Source organism: Bos javanicus, chromosome 8, assembly GCF_032452875.1.
Source record: "Bos javanicus breed banteng chromosome 8, ARS-OSU_banteng_1.0, whole genome shotgun sequence".
In the NCBI taxonomy this organism is placed as follows: Eukaryota; Metazoa; Chordata; class Mammalia; order Artiodactyla; family Bovidae; genus Bos; species Bos javanicus.
The window spans coordinates 112,282,604-112,300,323 of record NC_083875.1 but is presented as its reverse complement, the minus strand read 5'-3'; the positions used below and the strand labels follow the sequence as shown (position 1 = coordinate 112,300,323).

At 46.2% G+C, this 17,720-nt stretch overlaps 1 protein-coding gene across 2 annotated transcripts in view; it reads right to left on the bottom strand.

Moving 5' to 3' along the window:
• Window positions 1-2,279, bottom strand: part of MYT1L (myelin transcription factor 1 like) — a 396,883-nt gene extending 394,604 nt beyond the window's left edge. Inside the window, exon 1 of one of the 2 annotated variants that reach the window (XM_061426756.1) lies at window positions 2,036-2,279. The gene's annotated coding sequence lies outside the window, so the exon portion shown is untranslated. Of the gene's footprint in view, window positions 1-1,808; window positions 2,012-2,035 lie in introns of those variants that run through there. The other variant, XM_061426757.1, reaches the window with a different exon arrangement.
• Window positions 2,280-17,720: the final 15,441 nt, after the last annotated feature.

The following is a 17,720-nucleotide window of genomic DNA, read 5'->3' as shown; positions in this document are numbered from 1 at the left end:
TCCTACTATAATCACATTAATGAGATTAATCAGTGAATTAGCAGCAGTCAAACGTCAGGGAGACAAGGAAGAATCCAACCAAGATTGGTAATTAACTTTTTTTTTGGGGGGGGGTGGTATTAGAGAAAAAAATCAACTTTGCTACCCCATAGGTTTCTCAGAAGTTGACAATTTTGCTTCACAAATCTGAAGACTGTATGTACTGATCAAGAGGCAACAACATAATCCTTCATGTTATAACATAAATCCAGGTATCATATTACTGATGCTTAAAACACAGCCTTCTGAGAAAAGTGATGTCACTTTAAATAATCTTCATAAACTATCAGGCTTTTACTGTTTTGAATTCTCTAAATGTAAAATTGGTTGTTAAAAAGAATTTCTCTAATACTCAAGCTAAAATAAAAAAAATGGCTGATTAAAAAAGGGAGGATTATATAACAGCTACTATTGCTTCTGAGAAGTCTGTGATACTGTAGGGAGAGTTTTAAAAGTGCCACCAAGTAAAGAGCTATTATACAAACATATCAGTTCTGGTCTCTTGTATTTGATAAAGAAAATGTATTGCTATCTACAACTTTATGGAGAATTTTGATCAATTGACCTATTGCTCTTGAGGTGATAGAATCATACGCTTCTCTTTAGGTCAGTTAGAAAAAACAAACTTCCTTTTTCTTCTAGAAGATATCACTAGCATGTATTATATACAATCCACACTTTGGATTCAAAGTTCTTAAGAGGTGAAAACTTACAGGTATTAACATATGAGTGGTGATGTTTTTTCAGAAAAGAGTGTTGTGCAAAAACCCTTTTTCTAATTTTAAAATAATCCCATTTCTATCTGTTTATGTTTTATCTAGGGAAAACATGCCTTTATTTATCATTTAAAAAGCCACATGACTTTCATGAAGTTGAACAATTAGAAAGAAAGCCTCCTTTATGACTGTAAGGGTGGTACTAGGGGGCTTTTGTCTATGAAGTTAGTTTTGTTCTGTAAAAAATACAAATACTTACACCTAAAGTCTCCTATTATCACAAACAGTTTTACTCTAACTAAATAAGTAATTTAAAATTAGATTTTTATCTAATTTTTTATCATTTTAGAGCTACAATAAGTTATCATGGTTAAATAAATACTAAATTCAAAATCAGAGCTGTATATTTTGAATAGCTAGCCATTATATGCATATTTTTATGTGTCTATATTTATGGCTTTATTCTTATCTAGTTTGAAGATAAAATTTACAGCTTGAACTTTTAGTGCATTAATTTAAGTGGTGTTAAAGGCATATTTCTGTTAGAAATGAAACACTGTTTCATTACCATGAACTTGAAACATTTCACTTATAGTTTAAATTTTTTTATTTGAGTTTCTCAATTTGAATCAGCTAAGTCAACTTTCTTACCATTCAGACAATATAACATGACATCCAGAATATCTAATGCTTTAACAGCCTTTGTTTAAAAAAATGACTTGTTTTATTTGCAACGTAAAGTAATCCAGTAAAGTCTCTGGGAAGTTTTTGTTTCAATATCTGCATATCATCCAAGTACAGTTCATGCAGCAAGGTCTTTTTTATAAACATCATCATGGTTAGAGCATGCAACATAATACCCATTTTGCTTTAAAAAGAGACTTCTGTGGATTACAAACTCCTAGCCAGGGAACATGTCAGCTACCAGCCATGCTATAAAAATAACTTTAAACAGGAGCAAACAATAGGCATTACAGCCCCAGCCCTTGAACTCCGGTAAAAACAGATCCTGGCCACTAAGTCCCCAGAATTAACCTAACGAAGACCACGTACCTCACGACATGACCACAGCCGCTCACAAGTGAGACAAGCTCAGGGCTGGTGACTGAGCTGGCTTGAAAGACAGAGAGCAAGCAAGCCCTCGTCCACCCCAAGTTTGAAAGGATGATGAGGAGTATGCCTACCACCGAGACGCAGAAAAGGCTGCTTTTTGTCTTCAGTGAATATTGATATCACAACCCATTGTCCAGGGAATCAAAAAAAAATTAAAAGACACCCACCAACAACGAGTACAAAAACCAGGGGGCTTGAAGAAGACTGCGAGGAAAGCTCTCTTCCTGTTTAGTGTGCAGTAGCTTAGGGGAAAAAAATGTCGCCCGGGCAGGAACGACAGACGCAGCACGCCAGGCTCGCGGGCCTGAGGGACCCGCTTCCCTTCCACACACACCCCGGCGCACACTCCCACTCATCCTCTCGATATGCTTTTTTTTTCCACATTTTTTTCACGAGCTCCAAATCCCCGGCATATGACCTTCTGTTAAATAGATAAAAAAAAATTGCTTATCAGTCATGCAAATGAGCCTGAATTCATTTTCCACAACAGATGGCCTCATAGATAATGATGATGGAAGAGAGAAAATTGAATGTCTCTCACAAGGTGGCCATGGCAACCGAGAGCAGAATAATATCAATAATAAGCTCACTGCATAATAAGGTTGTCAGTCCCACAAATCAAAGTCTCCAGCTAAATCAGGTACACCTCCCCAGCCAGTTTCCAGGTAAAGCGATAGATATGCGTGTGCTGCATTTCACAATGACCACAAAGGAGCTAGAATTTCAAGCTTTTCTGTGCAGCAGTCTGTGAGCGTGTGGGGCGTGTGTGTGCGCGCGCGCGCGTGTTGGGGTGTACTTGGATAATCAAATGGCGATATGACATTTTTTTTTCTTTCCCTTCTGTGCTGTGGCCCGCAGTGGACCTGCTCTCAGGAAGGACCTCTCCCCGGCCATGTTGAAGGGGCTGCGCGGGTGCAGCCCACCCCGCCCCCACCCCGGCGGACGCGTGGCTGCACGGAGGCTGTAGCAGCCTGCCTCAGGCTTCCACCTTGGCTCCCAGGGGGACATCCTGCAAAATGAATCAGCAGCCGTCCTGAGCAGGCTGATTAAAATGAAAATGGCAAGGCACATGTCTGGGCGGAACTGGAGCTCAGCTCTGCTGCCTGTCTGGCAAGCATGCTCAATATAGCTCTTGCTAATAATGGCTTACTGCCTTTCGGGTTTAAAAAAAAAAAAAAAAGGTATCGCCCTCTCCCCGCCTCAACCGACTGGTGTTGGAGTGTGTGTGTGTGTGTGTGCACGCGCTTGCGTGTGTGCGCGTGCATTTGTGCTTGTGTGTGTGCTTGTGTGTGTGCGCACACGCTTGTGTGCGTGTGTGCTTGTGTGTGTGTGCTTGTGTGCGTGTGTGTGCTTGTGTGTGTGTGTGCGCTTGTGTATGTGTGTGTGCTTGTGTGTGTGTGCACGCGCTTGTGTGTGTGCTTGTGTGTGTGTGTGTGTGGTCGGGGGAGGTGGCAATGAATTGTTCGATTCTTTGTATCTCTGCTGCTGGCTCACAGACTGCCTGCCTTCTGATAGCAGCACCGTGAAGCTGCACTTACCTCTGTCTTTCCTCTGGGTAGAGGGGCAGCTGATAAGTCTCGGGGTAAAACAGCCAGTTAGAAACTCAGGCTGCCTAAGAGACCAAGACAACATTTTTTCACACCTAGATACGATCATTTCTAACCGAATCCTGGGCAACAGACCTTGAGAGATCTCTAATGCTGCCTCCCAGGCTCACAGTTGGATGCTCTGAAATGCAGCCTCCAAAGAAACCTATTTCTGTTTCAAGCATTTGCAACCAGCCTGTTACTGTATCCTAGATATTATGCAACAGAAAGCACCAAAAATAGAAAAATGAAAGATGCAATCATCTAACAAAATTTAGTAAATCTCTGACTTCTGAAAAATTTTCTTGGGTATAGCTTTAAGATTGCCCTCAGATAAACCATACTTTTCAATATCTCTGTCAAATTTTTCAGGTTTTTTAAAAAAGGCATTCTGGAAATTAGATCATTATCATCTCTCAGAAAAATGCCTTAAAAATTAGAAGGAAGGGCTTCTCTGAATCCATTCTGTTCCACGTTTCTCATCCATTTCAGTCCACCTGATTAACGATCTTTCAGTTTGCTGTCTGAATGTGCCGTGTTAGATTTTGGTTTCTCTTGGTAGCAGATGCATGACCGCCTTGTGCGATGATCTGCATACATGCTTATGTTCATATACACGCGCGCCTCTTTGCCTCCAGTGGCTCCTGTCTCGGGAATGTGCTCCATGCCCCCACCCCGCTCTGCTGCTGCGGCTGTGACTCAGAAATCAATAGAGCTGCCCTAATGGAGACTCCACTCGGCAAGCAGCTGCAGGCTCCCTCCCTCTCCCTCCTCCCTCTCACACCCAGAGAACTAATGACGTCTGTGCAGCTTTTTCAGCTGATTGGGCACCACATCGGATGTTCCATGGAGCAAAGAATAGGCATCATTTATAGTCGGTGGAAAAAAATGGGAGCATGTATTCTCCTGTGTCTAAGACCCTGATCCCGAGCCCCCCAGACACCCAGCCGTGCTGATAAAGGACGATGCTGCAGGTTGTGTGGTCACGATGGAGTCCAGGAGGACTCCACACCCATCGCAGACCTGTAACCACACACAATGGGAATGGCTTCCATTTTTCAAAGGACAAAGGCTTCCTTGGAATAAGAGGCAGAATAAAATTTACAGGAAAAAGAATGGATGTTTAGGTTAAATAGTGAGTTCCAGGACTCTATTTAAGAGTTTGAATATATGTGATTATTTAAAAATACTTCCAAATACACATTTAAAAATAAAGAGCAAATGAAAAGTGCATATATGTGCACAAATACATACACACATATGTAGTTATTCCCTGTGAATTTCTCTGCCTTGTCTTAGCTGTGTTAGCAGTAAGTTCAGTTTTCATCCTCCAATATCTCATCTTACAGTAAGTAGAAAAGAAATCTCTAACGACACTAAGCCATGGTATTTTAAACCACAAATTTACATATGTGAGTGTACTTCTTACACGTGTGCATGTCTATAAAGATGCACTGTCTATTAAATACTGGGCTCCTGCCCACATGCAGAAACATGCACACACACACACATGCACACACACACACACGCACAAACACACACGCACACACAGACACAACCCTGCTTCACAAGCTGTGGTACCTAACCTGCACGTGCATTTCACTGAAATGACGGGAGCAGCACCTGGGTTCCCACCTCACAGGGGGGTATGCAGGGCCCTGCAGCAGGCACACGCCTGCCCTCACCACGCGGCCAGCACATGGACTGCCCCACACAGGATCTGGCTCCAGCCACACATTCGTCCTCTTTCCAGCCGCCCTCTGAGACTGAGCCTGCAGCACTCAGATGGCTAGGAGGAGGGGAAATGAAAGAGTCATGAAGCCTCGGAACACGCAGCAGCGCAGCGTTGCAGTCGGCATCTTGCCGTTACCTTGCAGATGCACCTAATAAATTATGATTTATTAAAAAACGGAGCCCGGGCCTCTGCAGAACGGTACAGTAAGTAAACCCTTCAGGGCACGCATGAGATTGGAGCACCTCAAAGACTGTTGCGAGGAAAAGTCTCTCTGTAGTTTGCAATTAAACCTTAAAACAAAACATTTTTTGATTTCAAATATCTATCAAACTCTTAAACTATGTCTAATATACTTTATGCTGCCCTTAGAAATTCATTGTATAGATTGTATAGATTAAAGCTTTTATTAGAAAATTCATAGCTTATATCCATAATTAATTAATTAGTAAGAGAATAGAAATGGAGTATGCAGCCCCTTCTAATGAACGTCCTTCAGTTTAACACACAAAAGTCCCCAGGTGCTCTTGTGTCCTGAATCATGAAACACACAGAACATACCCTAGGCTGATTTTCAACCGTCAGAGGCACGTTCCGATCTCTCCAACAACAGATGGATCTCTCGTGGTATAAGGAGGACTGTCTCTTCCCTTCAGTTCTGGGCTTCTGGGCAGACACGGGTCTCTGGTCTCTACAGGGACCCTTCCACTCCCTCCCACACTGTGCTTCACATGAAGGTCAAGGTGTGACCCATCGAGTGTTGGCTCGGGAAGCTCCTGATGTGTCTGTAAATACCTTCTTTGCTTTGCTTCAGAATTGTGTCTGCATCAGTGACAGAGTGGCGTGATGCACAGAGGATTGTTAGACACGAAAAACAGCAGCAAATAAAATAAAGTCATTACAATGGTTAAAATCCAGAATCCAGATGTTTCTGTATCCCAGTGTACACCATGAAAAATGTGGCACTTAATGTAACCTACTCCACCCAAAGCTAAACGTGCAGAGTTAGTCATATGTGTGATAAGGGCTGTTTTACTCGTGTATTCAACAACGATAAAAATGGGAAACCCATTCTCACTGCAAATAATTGACCTCAACTAGTCAAAACATCTGAGCAGTCTGGATGAGTAAATGATTAAAAGGAATAAGGTTTAGGTGATTAACTGAAAACAGAAGAATGAATAACTTCTAGGGGTTGCTTCGCAAGGAGGAGCTGGCATGTCAAGTACATTATGGGCAGAAGGAAGTTGGTTGTGTGAGCTCATGTCTGCGCTGGATTCGAAAAGACTGGCCTTGAACTCAGAGGGGCTTGCGGAAATGCTTTTGCGTCTGTCTTGGACTGACTATCCATCCCATTGCATGTTAATCGATATTGGGGGAGTCTGGAGTAATAAAGCATTCATATTCAGGTTTTTAGAGAACCTATGATTGTATAGATCTGGTCTGATTTTATAGAACTGGTCATTTTTTTGGCAGAACGTATAGATATAAATTGTATCAAGCGTGATTCTGAACTCTAAAAGACCATTGAGAATTTAAGGTTTGGGTGACTAAAGCCAGCAAACTAGGATAATCTATAAAATATATTTATCTCATCCCTAGGTTCATAATTTTAAGAACGTGATCTACATTTTTACCGAAACAAGAAATATTCAATTCATCTTTGGTAGTCCAATAAATCCAGACACCCAAGGTCTCCCGACAAGTCTTTCCAGACCACCCTCTGGATGCCTGCTCTCTTGTCTCTGAACGATCTGGCGTCTGGAGTCTTTCCATCACATAGTCCTGTCCTTGCATCATCTGTTTAATGTCTCTGCAACCTTTCGAGTTACATGAAGGGAAGGGACGGATGCATCTTAGCTTATGAGTACATGAAACAGCGCTGGTACAAATCAGGGCTGAGTGAAACAGCCTCGATTCCTTTTCCCGTTTGCTTATGGGCCTCATCACTAAACTTAACAATATGTATTTGTAGACACACTTTAGACCTTCCTGTGTCCTGGGCACAGTGTGAAGTGTCATGCATATCTAGAATACTTTCAGTACTGAAAGTCATTTGGAAAAAAGAATTCAGAAAAAACACGGCTGCAGAGAAGACACCAGAGGCTGACAAGAGGAGAAGGGTGGCACGCCTGCCAGTCTTTCTGTCCCTCACAGTGCAGGGAACTTTCTCACTCTTTCTGAGTCTGCAGCATCTGAACCTTCTTCCTGTACCCAGGACCACCCCAAGACTTGAGTCTCCTTAGTTCAAAAGGTAGGGACTGTCTCTCACTAGGATATTAGAATTCTTAGGCATTTACTTTTCTGACTTTCCTTATGGCTAAGATGTGGTCCCATGAGCTGCGTGGTAACATGATTCACCACTGTGACACGACCACCCTAGATGGTGAACTGCAGGGTGGTTACAAGAAGCACGGCCCTCGGAGATCATTCCATGGTGACCATGGCAGTTGAATCACCACTAATTCCCTGGAGGAAGAACAGAGGGTCTTGTGCTCATGGTGGGAACAGCCCTGTCCTGTTGCAGACTTCGGGACTGTTCTCACTGAGCTGGCCCGGAATCTGATATTGTGATGCCCTGGCAGCTCTGTCTTTTCAACCTCGGCAGCCAGCACATTTCCTTGTGACTGCGTACACGGCGTGATGCGCGTGCTGATGCCTGGGAGGTAGCAGACACGTCAAAACAGGGGAAATGGCAGAAATGAAAGTTCCTTACTTCACTTGGGAGAGGGAATCTGGCAAGTTAGGAATTTGCCTGTCATGGCACCTGAGGGCAAAGCAGTTAAGCCATGAGCCATGGCCACAGGTGATGATCTGCTGAGCTGAAAAGAAGGTTCTACTGGATTTGCAGAACTGAGGACTTGGATATCTGTGACAAGATGTCCACTATGAGGCCCTCCATGAAGACTCCATGTCCTCATCCTGTCCTAGAAATGAGCGGACATCTCGAATGAAGGATATCTTTGGAGAAAGACCTTGCCGTAACATCATGAAAATAAGCGATCTTTCTTAGATGACCCTGCAGCTGCTTGTCAGGGTGTGTCATACAGGGAGGGGGGCGGTGGCTGTCGCTGGACCCAGGACAAATTCCTGGGAACATAGAATATCATGCGGTCCACTGGGTAAGTGAGGACTCATGACACATTAGCTCAGGGAACCTTACACCCTGCCTTTCCCTCCAGATTTCTAAGGGAAGACGTGAAGAAGACATTCAATGATTTGGGAATCTCCACATTCTATCCCTAACAAATGGGCTCAACATAGTACATCAAAATCATCGCAGTCTTGTTGGAGAAATCATACCTGTAGTCCTGAAAGACACAGCCTGGGGAGGCTCCTCCTGCCCTTTTCTTCACTGACTCAGCCAGTACAAGAGGAGCCCCCAGACGCTGGCGATGATGAACAGCAACACTTTTAGTCAAGGGGTGTTGCTCCAAATGTACTTCACTCAAGCAAGTCAACATCCATGGAAAAAGGTTTTATTCCCACAAGAAAAGGGCCCAGGTAGATTTTCCTTTTGTGTAGTGGGAGCAGTAATATGTTGCATGGTCCTGTCTCAGGTTAAGTTAATTCCACAGCCTTGCAGAAAACAGGCTCATCTTCCCACACAGGACATGAGGCAAAGACAGCATGCTGAAAGGGCTCGAGGGGAGGGGCTGGTTGCCTCTAAATTCTAGGCAAGAAATAGTCTCACCAGGGGCCTGGAGGCTCATTCAGTAAAAACGCGGGGACCTGCAGCCTAGGAAGCGGCGGGGGCTGATTGTCTGGGCGTGTCTGGATTTTGTCTACAGACCGGGACAAGACGCTGTGCTCTGGGCTCTGGGCTTCCTGTTTTGCGTCTCTGTGTGACTGGGAGGACAGGACAAGGTGGGGAATGTCACTGGCTGAGGAGCTTGATCCTGATTATCAGGGAGCCCAGGACGCGCAATGGTGAGGTGGGGGGGTGGGGGTGGGGCATTCCTGGGCACCTTTTAATGACGCCAGGCTTAACACCAACAGCTGCAGGAAGACCAGGGCCGTCCCACGCAGACTGATGCTCAGGCTCCGGTCTCGCAGTGGAGACTCCTGGGACTCCTGGGAGAGGGGCCCGGCCCTGCAGGGGTGTGGCTAGAGACAAAGTGGGAGAGCGGGCAGGTGGGGGGTGAGTGTCCGTGGGGGCCTGGGAAGCGAGGAGCACCACATCTACCCACGTGTCCATCCATCACTCTCTCCCTTTCCCGCATCAGGACACCACTCAGCCTTCCACGTGGGGTGGCTCTTCTCCACCCGAGGCTCCATGGCATTCAAGCTCTAACCATGGTTTCTCTTCTAATTGCGTGAGAAAATCCCTCAGGACAGGGCAGCCTTTGGTCCAGAGTCCACATCATGTCAGGAATGAAGCTGGAAACTAAGCTCGCGAAGCCCCCTCTCCCGGCTCTTCTCCCTGCCTACAACAGCAACAAGAAGGGAGGGATTTCGAAAGGAGAGACATGTTAACAACCTATCTCTGATGTACGATCTCCTTAATTTGTAGGAAGGGGACAATTCCCACTTAATCTTTTAATACACTCCACAGCAGGGGTTCTGCTTCCCAATTAGAGTGAAGATGCCTTTGTTTCTCTCCTGCTTTTCTCGAAATGTACGCAGAAGCCAGGCGAGCAGCATCAGGACCGGCCACACGGCATCTCCTGGGAGCCCCACCTTGACCTCTGGAATCAGAATCTGCACTGGAACATGATTCCCAGATGGTTTGTATGTAAAGTTCGAGGAAGATGGGCTTAGATCACATTTTCCAGAAGTGCAACATGAGCTTCAAATGCAACCGAAAGCTTTCTAGTTGCTCCGAATAAAAAGAAAACAGAAATGGGGAAAATGGACTTTGATAACGTAGTTTATTAAATCCGATACACCTGGAATACTATTATTTCGAAATACAATCAGCATAAGGTATATTTAAAAGATATTTTGCTTATTTTTGTGTTTCTATTTTTACTGAGATAGCATTGACACAAAGCTTTGTACTAGTTTCGAGCACAATGTAATGATTCAATATTTGCACAGACAGTGAAGTGGTCACCACAGTAAGCCCGTCACCGCAGGCGAGAGCTCCTCAGTGCCGGGAATCACGCGTGGAGTCAGCCCTTTCTCCAGGGCTCAGGGGCCACGGTTGTCTTGTGGCTGCTAATCAGACTCCCAGCAAGGATCCACCACTTTCCTCTCCCGTCCCTGGGGTGTCACGGGTCCAGTGGGAACCCCCGGTCCAGAGAATTCAGAGGAAGTCCTCACAGAGGAGCGTGAGGTGACGATGGTAAAAACCAAAGGCCCAGCACGTTTCCACACGCAGCTGTTGACCGTGGCGGCGGTGGTTTGGTCGCTCAGCCCTGTCCGACTCTTTCCACCGCGTGGACTGTAGCCCACCAGCCTCCTCTGTCCATGAGGTTCCCTGGGAAGGAATACTGGAGTGGGTGGCCGTTTCCTTCACCAGGGTGTCAGCAGTAATAAACAGTTGGCGGCTCACTAGGGACGAATGTCTGCTCAGCCCTGCTCAGGCCCCGAGAGACCTCTGGTCGCTTCTCTGATCTAGTATGGGCGTCGCTGTCCCTGCACAGGCCTCTGGCTCTCACCCCATTGCAGGGCTTCGTTACGTGTCACACAGGCCGGGCAGGGAGACTCGGCGCAGCACGCTGGGGTGTGGGGAACTCAGCCAAGCCTTCCCGTTCCCAGTGGGCTCTGGTCTTCCTCACCTGCTCCCTGCAGCGCCCTGGCCATGCCCACGCTTCTGGGCTTGAATCTTGCTGGACTCCGCCTGCAATCTGCTCACTAACCTTCCCAGAAGTCCAGCGTGGACAGCCGCGTGTGTTAGGCCTCCTTATCTGCCTTTTCCAGCATTGGTTTCCAAGCCTCTCCCTGCTCTGACTTAGTACTGTGGGCGACGTGAGGTTTACAGGAGGAGGGTCAGCGGGCTTTCCAGAGTCCCCTCTGATCGCAGTGTCCTGGAGCAGGGCTGTTTTTTCCTTGAACCTGCTTTCACTCTCCTCAGGAAGGAATTCAAGGACTGGAGCTGAATACCACCCTGTTACCTGGAGGCCATGAGAAAGAGAAATTGCTGGATGCCCTCTGTCTAGATTGATTTAAAGGAGTTGCTCATTTTGAAGCTGATATTAACATATATGATGAACTGATATTAAAATTCTAGAAAGAGTGAAAGTGAAGTTGCTGCTGCTGCTGCTAAGTCGCTCAGTTGTGTCCGACTCTGTTCAACCCCATAGACGGCAGCCCACCAGGCTCCCCCGTCCCTGGGATTCTCCAGGCAAGAACACTGGAGTGGGTTGCCATTTCCTTCTCCAGTGGATGAAAGTAAAAAGTGAAAGTGAAGTCGCTCAGTCGTGTCCGACTCTTAGCGACCCCATGGACTGCAGCCCACCAGGCTCCCCCGTCCATGGGATTTTCCAGGCAAGAGTACTGGAGTGGGTTGCCATTTCCTTCACCAAATTAGAAGTAAAAAGGCCACATTAGAAACGGTTACTGTCATAGTTTAGGAAACTGAAGCCTCGCGTAGTGGGGAGTGGCTCACTCTCCATGATGGGGCAGGAGACAGGGGGAGTGAGGCTGAGACCGTGCAGGTTTCACAATCTGACACCAACGTGAACTTCTGATAAGACAGAGCTGCTCACTGGAGACGACACGCTATCTCAAAGACATCTAAGAATATTTGGTTAACAAGAAATTAAACATTTGTTTATTTGTGAGCCTATAGGGCTCAAACTAGGACGTGAACTCAGACGAAACATTGTCTGCCAAGGATCTCCAAAAAACAAGATCTCCAAAGATCTGCAAACTGGCTCCAAAACACAGATCTCAAAGACGAGGTCACACGTGTCGATCAAGGCCATCAGACAGGTGCTTGCCAGCATAGACCTGAGCACAGAGGGTCATCGGGTCACTTGCCAAGGAGGGGGCTCCCTGGCCCCTGGGTCGTGGAGGAAACCAGAGCAGGTGAAGCAAATGCAACAGCGGCAAAAAAGAACCAGCAGAGCCGAGCCGGCGTGAGACAGGCTGGAACACAGCTGCGGCTGGGGACGTGCACGGGCCTCAGGGCCCAGAGGGGATCGGCCAGCACTGCCTTCAGCAGGAGCCAGCATCTGTGCCGGAGACCTGCGTCCAGAGGGGACGCGCAGGAGGTGCTCCTCCGTGGGGCTCGCCCTCCACCACCCTCCTCTGCTCCACGGGAAGGGCTGCTAGGCGGCTGGGGCCGGCCCACGCGTGGGGCGGGGGAGACAGCAGGGGGCCCCAAAGGGGCAGGTGGGGTGCAGAGCTTGGATGGCCCGGAGGCTCCAGGGAAGGAGAGCAGACAGCTGGCCTGGCCTCATGGCTCAGGGGATTCAGAGAGAGAGGGGTGCACAGGGACAGACAGTGTGGTGTGCACACTTAAGGCATCATAGATTTATTTTCTATTTTACTTTTCAAGTTATTCGCTTATTGTCATTAATTAGAAAATGCAGATAAACAATAGAAGTAAAGAAATATGAGGTAAAATTCTACCAAGCAACTTTAATGCCATCAGCATTATGCTATCCATTCCTACAGATTTTTAAACATTGCATTCTAATCATATAATGATAAAATACATTAATCTGATTCTATATTTTGAGGATCCCTATTTTATTCTTCAATTTTTAGTCTTTAGTTACCAAAAATTAAGAGAACTGAACCATCACATATTTATTCAACAATATTTGAAAAAAATGGAGATTGAAGAATCAAAGAACTTTTAAACTGAAAGAATCTTACAATATTAATGTCTCACTTACCTTTACAGTTGAGGAGATGGAGGCCCCAGTAAATTAAGAGTGTTGCCTCTTCTGGGCACTTTTCAATAATCGAGATGCTAACCGGTGCATTAAACTCCCCTTGGTCCCTTGCTGTCCTACAGATGCTGAGTCCTGGCTCCCCTGCTCCTTAGCTCTGGGCCCCGGACCACTCCGGGCCTCACCTGCACAGTATCATTCTCCAGCATCAGTGAAACATGTACTACGAGCCAGTAACTCCTGTCAAAATGTTTTCTACACTTTGCATGAATGAAAATAAAGACAGTGATTTCCTTTGGGAAGGAATGGGGAGACAGGAAAGGGAATGAGACTTTGGAGGGAAGCAAAGAGACCTTAACTTGTAGCCAGTACTCTATGTATTTTAAAGCTTGAAACCAAAGCGTGACATGATTACATCGGGCAATCTAGGTTGACGCACACTTGGTGTCAGAGTCTTCCTTCATTTTCCCACATGTCTGAAATTGATCATAATTTAAAATACGGGTAACTCTCTCCAACATTGCCTAATACCAATTTCTTTCAATTGTTATCCCCTCCAAACGTAACAATATTAATACACAAAGGTTGTTTTTTTTGGTTGTCTTTTTACTTTTCAAAAATCTAAGCTAAGATACAGTAAAATGACACAAAGGAGAAAGAAGCTCCTGAATTATTACAAGGAAAGCAGTGTTGACCCCCAGGTCCCAGCCCACGACTGGGCTGGTGCCCCAAGCCACGGAAGCCTCTCGGCGCTCTGTTCCGACGTGGGTCACCTCTGTCCTCCCCCGTGTTCAAGCCTGTCCTGTGGAGCCTCCACAGCTTGCCTGACCTCACACATGGTGGAGTCCAGTGTATCCCTCTCTCCCCTGCTGCAAGAGATGTGGCCTGGATCCCTGGATGGAGAAGATCCCCTGGAGGAGGACATGATAATCCACTCCAGGATTCTTGCCTGGAGACTCCCATGGACAGAGGAGCCTGGCGGGCTGCAGCCCATGGGGCCACAGAGAGCTGGACATGACTGAGCACTGTCCCCTGCATCCTGCCAACTGCCTCCACCCAGCAGGTCTGGAGCAGATCGGGGCCCGTGCCTGTGGTGGCCCTGATGGGAAGTCCCTCAAGTCTGGTTGTGTTTTTGTGATGTTACCAGGTGATGCTGCTCTGTGACTAGATCCAGGGATTCAGTGAAGTCTACAGAATGCCAGTGTTCTAATTCTACAGTGCATTTTTGCTTTACTAGAATATTTTCATGAGGAGAAGCTCACAATAGGCTTCGTGGCACAGTAAGGGTTTGATGTTATCTTTTTATTTACTGTTGTCAAAATAATTCATTTGTTCCCTATCATCCTCCAAAGGGGACCAATTAGGTTTACTAAAATTTCTTGCTAATAAGCAGATTTAAACATATCTAACAGGCTTCTATAGACTATAATCACTGTCTCTACTGAAGTTCAGCCTGTTCACCTTCAGCCAGCAGGAGCCTGTTCAAGCTGAATCTCCAGTCTTCTGGATACGGCTCACGTCGCCTTCGAGAGCTCTCTGTTCTGGTGTGTCAAGATGCTCCAGATTCATTCTGTACCTTCGCTGCTTCGTTTTTCTTAGAAACTCTGGTTTCTTCTACGTGGAGATATTTCTAGAACAGCACGTAGGTGCTAGGGATGATCTTTGCCATCAGGCTGGTAATGTTTTTAGGCTTTTTCAGTGCCTGGATACTAAAACAGTTCTGAAGAAGAAAAGGAGAAGGGAGAAAAAATACTTTTCAGAGTAAGAACTGCCCCTGGCATTGACAACTGTGACTTAGCATCCAGGTGGCCGATCCTCACCGCATGACATCCTGATACAAGTTCACACTCAGAAAGACGGGGATTTGAAGTACCTGTTTCAAATGAATAGATTTTAGAATCCTAATTTTAATTCTAATCCATCTTAATTGATTCACTTTTTTTTCTTCACCTCTGGGTTCTCAATTTTCAAAGAAAATGAAGAGGAAAGTGAACTTCCTGTAAACAAAGAATTTAAGCATTCTCAAGGCTCTGGACCAATTTCACAAAGGTCTGCCAGACCCTCTCCCTCTTGTCAATTTTTTAGGCCATTTTTCTGGTTTAACCTTTTCCATAGGGTTAAACCACTCTGGGGCTTCCCTGTGGCTCAGCTGGTGAAGAATCCGCCTGCATTGTAGGAGACCCTGGTTCAATTCCTGAGTCAGAAAGTTCCCCTGGAGAAGGGGTAGGCTACCCACCCAGTATTCTTGGGGTTCCCTGGTGGCTCAGATGGTAAAGAATCTGCCTGCAATGTAGGAGAGTTCGGTTCAATTCTTGGGTTGGGAAGATCCCCTGGAGGAGGGCATGGCAACCCACTCCAGTATTCTTGCCTGGGGAATCCCCATGGACAGAGGAGCCTGGCGGGCTACAGTCCATGGGGTCGCACAGACTCGGACACGACTGAGCAACTAAGCCCAGCACACAGGCCGCTCTGGACTAGAACAATTTCACAGCCACCTGATTTTCCCCACAGGGTAGGGGTGCTGCATCTCCAATTCTTAACAAACCCGAGAGTCATCTATTACACAAAGTAAGTGTTCAAAGATACACCAAATAGGAGAAAATTCTCACCCTACGCATTGTCACACTACCATTAGAAGATCTAATATGTGTGAGGAAGTGTGGCAAGCTGACTAGAAGATCTGATAGCGTGGCTTCAGACGTGCACACACAGAAGACGGTACTTTAAAGCACCGAGGATGCAGAGACCCGCTCCAGATGCACAGCAGCCCTGAAACCAGAAGAGGTGTTTTCTCAGGATTATGAGGTTTGAATGGAGATTAAGGAAAAATGTGGGTCTTCTACTGTCCACTGGGTCCCATTTAAATAATTATCTCCAGTGGGCCCACTTCGAAAATTCAGTTGTCGCTCAGTCGTGTCCGACTCTTTGTGACCCCTTGGACTGCAGCACGCCAGGCCTCCCTGTCCATCACCAACTCCCGGAAATTACTCAAACTCACGTCCATCAAGTCGGTGATGCCATCCAACCACCTCATCCTCTGTCGTCCCCTTCTCCTCCTTCGAAAACGAGACACAAACATCTTATAAAAATAAAACCAAATTAGAACACCAAAGAAATGATTTAAAGAAAATAAAGATTAAAAACCCCTTATCTTAACAAGCCTACTACTAGTCTTGAACGATATGGCTATTTTGCTGGTGCTGATCTATGGTAAATTATTATTTTGAGGGCATATTTGACCAACTATGGGGAAGGTTAATAAATACCTATAATATGTCAGAAGTAGATTGGCAAAAAGACTGAGAAATACAGTACTGAGTGTCCATGCCCAAGTTAACTATTGACACATTCTGTCCCACTCCAAAATAATAAACATTTGATTAAACACAAAGACCCTCTTGTATCATGGGTTTTTTGTATTATTTGAGTCACCAGACACACAGCAAACCTTATTTTCATTATTCTTTTTGGTCGTTTTGATCAATTTCACCGAAAGAAAGTGCGTCCAGGCATGGAATTCACCTACAGCCACAGGATATCCTATATTTTAGTAGATTTGTTCTCTTTGTATCAATTTCTGTCGAGATTTAGGCCTTATATTTTTGTAGTTGAAGTATAATTTAATTCTGTTCCAGATATACTAAGTACTTATTTTTCCCTAACTCTTAAAACTTTAGGACACACAGCAATGAAGAGAAATTTGTTTCTCCAATTTTTTTTTTTCACTTTCTCAGTAACTTCCCCCACGTTCTTTATCTTGCGTAACTTCTAAAATAAATTTTGGAGTTACGAAACATGACTATTAAAACTTTTTCTTGTGTGTTACATTCACAGTTACTGCCCCGAAGTCTTGAAAATCACAGAGACGCGTCCATGCTGACGGGGCCTCCTGCCTGTCGAGGGGCCTCCTGCGCAATGACTCTCCTGCCCTTGTGAGCACTCCCTGTTTCTCAGACTTGGAGCTCACGCCGTCCGGGACCAGCAGCCTTTCTTGATTGCTAACTGTAGTAGCGCCTCTGGGGTCCAGGCGTCTTCTCTCTCTTCATCTATTTTTTGACCAGAGTGAAAAGACTGTCACAATATTCTGTTAGGGAGCCGTCTCTTGGGCCTGGTGAGTGGTCACTCCCCCTCTGACCGCGAGGCCTCCCCACACTGCCTGCCACATGGCTTTGTCACCCCTGCCAGCCTCCCCCAAGCTCTTCTTTCAGGCCCATCGTCGGCCTTGCTTGGCAGTGATGATACTTCTTCAGGTTCCGTCCTTGGTTTTCACTGGGCCTCCCATCTGATTTTTGTTATATATTCCATTTCAAGTACACGGTGTCCTTTCCACCAGCCAGGTCCTCCAAAGAAAACCTGCCTTCCAGGCGTCCACGGCTTTCCGTACAGAGTGAGGAAAGAGAATGCAGAGGGCATGCCGCCTTGCCTTCTTACCTACGGTTTGACTCCTGGTCCTCAGTGGACGCCCGTACCCCCGCCTGTGTCCATGTCTCCGCTGTGGAAGGTGGCCCTGTGGTGACCCGACAGAGTGCCTCTCCCCAAGGTCTCAGGACCCTCGGGAACCCAACAATGCTTCTGTCTGCTGTTGGCAAGTGGAGCAGAGTGCTTGCCCTCGAAGCTGGGCACTTGTGGATGGGCGTTGTCGGGGGCAAAGCTGTCAGGAACCACTTCTTTCAATAACAGGTTGCAGTCATGAGCATCGGGACCGACATCCTAGACAGAAATGTCCCCTCTCTCTGCATCTCTCTGC